At 48.2% G+C, this 5,132-nt stretch overlaps 1 pseudogene across 1 annotated transcript; it reads left to right on the top strand.

Moving 5' to 3' along the window:
- Nucleotides 1-205: 205 nt before the first annotated feature.
- Nucleotides 206-1,271, top strand: LOC108520048 (actin-related protein 2/3 complex subunit 1A-like; annotated as a pseudogene). Its single transcript, XR_001882818.1, has one exon. The product of XR_001882818.1 is annotated as an actin-related protein 2/3 complex subunit 1A-like (transcript).
- The last annotated feature ends 3,861 nt before the right edge of the window (nucleotides 1,272-5,132 follow it).

The following is a 5,132-nucleotide window of genomic DNA, read 5'->3' as shown; positions in this document are numbered from 1 at the left end:
GACCATGAACAAGCACACTCTCACCGTTTTATCAATTCTTTGGTAACAATTAGAAAATGCAAGCACTAGTTCGTGTTGACAGCCCAGGGTCTGCGAATTCTCTGCTCTGAGCCCGTCCGGACTTCCCCAATCCCTACTTTCTCTCCTTTGAAAACACTAAGACTAATGTCACTGCATTGGTTTTTACTAGAGTCAATCCCCTGTCATGCCTGGAACCGGGATCGTACCCAGATTGCCCTTAGCCAAAATAATCACGAAGTGCACATTGATAAGAAGTACGGGAGCCAGTGGGTGAAAGCTTATGAACTCAGTGAGCACAATGGACACATCACAGGTATTGACTGGGCTCCCAAGAGCGACCGCATCGTCACTTGTGGGGTAGCCCGCGATGCCCATGTCTGGAGTCAGAAAGATGGTGTCTGGAAACCAACCCTGATGATCCTGAGAATTAATCGTGCAGCTGCTTTTGTGAAGTGGTCCCCCCCTAGGGAACAAATTTGCTGTGGGAAGTGGAGCACGACTCATTTCTGTTTGTTACTTTGAGTCCGAAATGACTGGTGACCGAGCAAGCACATTAAAAAGCCGATTCGCTTACAGTCCTCAGCTTGGATTGGCATCCCAACAGCGTTTTGCTGGCAGCAGGATCATGTGACTTCAAATGCAGAGTGTTTTCTGCTTACATTAGAGAAGTGGATGAAAAGCCAGTCAGCATGCCCTGGGGCAGCAAGATGCCTTTTGGGCAGCTGATGTCAGAGTTTGGTGGCAGTGGCACTGGTGGCTGGGTCCACGGGGTCAGCTTCTCTGCCAGTAGGAGCTGCCTGGCCTGGGTCAGCCACGACAGCACTGTGTCTGTTGCTGATGCCTCAAAAAGTATGCAGGTCTCAACTCTGAAGATGGAGTTCTTGCTGCTCCTGAGTGCGTCATTTGTCCTGGACAACAGCGTCGTGGCTGCTGGCCATGACTGCTGCCCAATGCTCTTTAACTATGATGCCCATGGCTGCCCAACCTTCATCTCCAAGTTAGACATTCCAAAACAGCATCCAACGCAACATGTCTGCCATGGAATGCTCCCGCAACATGGACAAGAGGGCCACGACTGAGGACAGCAACACGGCCCTGGAGACCCCGCACCAGAAGAGCATTACTCAAGTCTCTATGAGGTGGACAAGCAAGATTGTCGCAAATTTTGCACTACTGGCATTGATGAAGCCATGACAATTTGGGATTTCAAGACCCTCAAGTTTTCCATCCAGGTCCTCCGGATAACATGAAGCTGAGTAAGCCTTTGCCATCCAGAATGACAAACTGTGGTCAACTGCAGCTGTGCCATGGCACGATGGCGAGGAAGCCAGACCCAAGGAGATACTGAAAACACATATCACGCCAATGCTGTGTGGTTTTATTTGAATATAAAATTAGTGAAAGTGTTGGTTTTTTAAAAGCAGTAAATTTTATTTTATTTATTTATTTATTTGCGATTTCATTCCATTCTTGACCAAAGCTCCCCTTTAAGTAGTTTGTTACAGAAAATCATCACACTAACTTAAAAGACAGGGTGTGGGAGATATGTAAATTGTCCACTAGAAAACTAAATAAAAGAACTAAATGTGGAAAAAAAAAAAAGAAAGAAAACACAAGCACTTAGGTCAGGTGCGGTGGCTCACGCCTGTAATCCCAGCACTTTGGGAGGCCAAGGCGGGCGGATCACCTGAGGTCGGGAGTTTGAGAGCAGTCTGACCAACATGGAGAAACCCCGTCTGTACTAAACATACAAAATTAGCCTGGCATGGTGGTGCATGCCTGTAATCCCAGCTACTTGGGAGGTTGAGGCAAAAGAATCGCTTGAACCCGGGAGGTGGAGGTTGCAGTGAGCCGAGATCGCGCCACTGCACTCTAGCCTGGACAACAAGAGCGGGGAAAAAGAAAATCTTAAAAAAGCGGCCGGGCACTGTGGCTCACACCTTTGGAAACACTTTGGGAGGCTGAGGTGGGTAAATCACCTGAGGTCAGGAGTTCAAGACCACCCTGGCCAACATGGTGAAACCCGTCTCTACCAAAAATAAAAAAAAAAAAATTAACTGGGCGTGGTGGTGCGTGCCCATAATCCCAGCTACTTGGGAGACAAAGGCAGGAGAATCCCTTGAACCTGGGAGGCAGAGGTTACAGTGAGTCGAGATTGCTGGGTGACAGAGCGAGACTCCCTCTCAAAAAAAAAAAAAAAAGAAAAGAAAAGAAAATACAAGCACTAATTCATATGTCAGATTCACGTCACATTCTCAAATTCATCTAAATTTTCTTGACATCCCTTTTCATACCAATGGAGCCCTGATGGAGACACTTGATAGAAGTTTTCTATCAGAGAAATAAGCTGATGAGAATAAACTCAGTGAAGGTGAAAACTCTGTTGTTTTCTGTGACCTGGGGAAAAAGCTTAAGGTAAATTTCCATTCAGATTGGCTATAAACAGACAACATACAGATGTGGATGAACTAGGTATAATTAAGTTTTTCTATCCACAAACCAGGTGAAAGAAAGTACTGGAGTAGGCAGATAGCGAGGCATAAGCACGTAAGAAGCCCCTGTGTCACCCGCAAGGGGTCCTGATCCAGAAGAATCTAAGACAGGGTTCTTGGATCTCATGCAAGGAAGAATTCAAGGTGAATCCATGCAGAACCATACAGTGAAAGTAAGTTTATTAAGAGAGGAAAGGAATAAAGAATGGCTACTCCATAGGCAGAGCAGCCTCCTGTCTCATCCTGCGACCAAGAATGCCTTCACTTACTGGGAATGTAACCCAGCAGGTCTCAGGCTTATTTTCTCCAGCCCCTATTCCAGATGGAATTGCTCTGGTTCAAACGTCTCTGACATTTTGGAATCTTTAGAAATGCAACTCACTGACCGGGCGCGGTGGTTCATGCCTGTAATCCCAGCACTTTGGGAGGCTGAGACGGGCGAATCACGAGGTCAAGAGATTGAGACCATCCTAGCAAACATGGTGAAACCCCGTCTCTACTAAAAGTACAAAAAATTAGCTGTCCTGGTGGCGGGCGCCTGTAGTCCCAGTTACTCGGGAGGCTGAGGCAGGAGAATGGCGTGAACCTGGGAGGGGGAGCTTGCAGTGAGCCAAGATTGCGCCACTGCACTCCAACCTGGGTGACAGAGCAAGACTCGGTCTCAAAAAAAAAGAAATGCAACTCACTGAGAGTCTCCTTAAAGATGCTGCCCACTGACAGCAAAAAAAGATCAGTGGCTACATTGCCTCCACTTGGCCTTGGGGCTGCACTTCTCTGGCCCAGAAAAGGACTTATCAGGGGCTAGCTGGACATAATCGAGATGGGGGTTTTCCCCATTAACAACCATGTGTACTTCTGTAATAACTCACCCTAGAAGAGCCTTCTGCTCAAAATGATACTAAAACACACACCCGTGGGTGGAGATTTGAGATGCTAATGAGACATGTGGTGTGTGTACCAGCATGGACCCTCACAGGGCTTTCCTGATCAGAGGACTTCCTGGAACACGCTTACTAGGAACATCCCTGCACAGCCCCTTCATGAATAATCATGTCAGATTCTCATAAAAAGGCTCCGCCCAGCACTAGTAGGAACAGACTCATTCTTTTGAGGAGCCCACCCTGTTCCACTGTTCAGGGTGTCTCTTCTTGCTGAGCTTCTATGCCTTTAGATAAAGGGCACTTACCTGCTTAACTCTTTCTGCGTGTCTCTTGACTGAATTCAAGAAGACCAAGAACCAGAGGACTTCCACGCCCCTCCTGGTAAGACTGAGACCCAGAGGACTTCCACGCCCCTCCTGGTAACATCTGGTGTCTTCCCCTGGTGGCCTGTGAACTGTTCTTCTGGGTAAGTGCCCAAAAGCTGGTGCCAGATTCTCTGGTTGACGACCTGTGCTTCTTTTGGCACTGAAGAACCTCCTGCCCTAATGCAGTTCTTGCAACTTTAAGGGGAGGGGTTTCTCCTCTCAGGTTCTGTTCACTAACAACTGCCCCGTACCATTTCCCTTCAGCTACTGTGACTCTGCTCCCTCTGGCTGATTTCTCAGCTTACCCCGAGGGGTGATAAGCAGAGGAGGGAGGACTTCAAACTCCACATTGAGTAGATCTGAGACTCGGTGACCCTCCCTGCAGGAGGCTTGTGAAAGGCAGGGAATATGCCCTAACTGTGCAATGACTGGGGAGCTTCACATCTTTTAGCTAAAACTACTCTCCCGTGTTGAGTCGGCTCTTCTACGTGCTGTTCATGGCACTCCATTCCCCTGGACACAATATGCCGCCACTGGTGAACAATCCCCCAAGTCACTCTGCTTACTCTTTGCTGTCCCTGTCCTCGTCGCCGAGCTTCTTGGAATTCCTCCTTCATGTGCAAGCACCTTGTATGTCCTGCTTGTCCGGGACCTGCTGCATTTGCTTTAGTGCCAGTCGCCGGAGGCCTGCCCGGGCCTGTGAGGAAGTTTATACTTATTTTTTCCCTAGAGATGAGACCCAGCTTCGTCCTTTCAGTTGCCTCCTTTCTCACTGCAGGGATCGGCACTGGCAGGATGCTCGCTTACGGGCATCCCTCGTTTATTATCGGGTCCTTCTCCGCCCGACTACTCTTCAAGAATGCCTCATTCTGTGGCTCCTCAAGCGAGCTGTCAGGTTCCTCCGGATGGTCATTTATGGGCCTCTTTCTCAATCCCCAGTTTCTCTTTACAACCGGAGTTTTCTGTGGGTCAATGGGAAGTTCTTCATCCGCCTCCTAAAGCCATTGTTACAGACCTGTACAGCAGTCAGGTGGTTTTTGCATTATATTGAAAAGGCTGATAGAAAATGCCCCCGGCGCTCCCCTTGCTGCTTATGTGATCACATAAGGGACGTAAAAAACCAGAATCAACAGCCCAGTCCACTAACTCTGAGCCCCAGGGGGCTTCCATGCCTGTTTAAGCATTTTTTCTGTATGATCCCCAAGGAACCTACTATGAGAAGGGGAAGATATCAGATTTACCTCCATTCCTCTAACCATCTGTATGCATTAATCCAATATTATAATGCATTAAGGGGACCTTACTATAGAGTCCCCTCTCTGCAGACTTTAGCAGGGGCAGAACTACTGGACTTCTTGCAGAACGAAGGTCAC

The sequence above is a fragment of the Rhinopithecus bieti genome, unplaced genomic scaffold (genome assembly GCF_001698545.2).
Source record: "Rhinopithecus bieti isolate Rb0 unplaced genomic scaffold, ASM169854v2 scaffold_50799, whole genome shotgun sequence".
In the NCBI taxonomy this organism is placed as follows: domain Eukaryota; kingdom Metazoa; phylum Chordata; class Mammalia; order Primates; family Cercopithecidae; genus Rhinopithecus; species Rhinopithecus bieti.
Note: the sequence above shows the minus strand (reverse complement) of the source record. Positions and strands in the feature narration are given on the sequence as shown.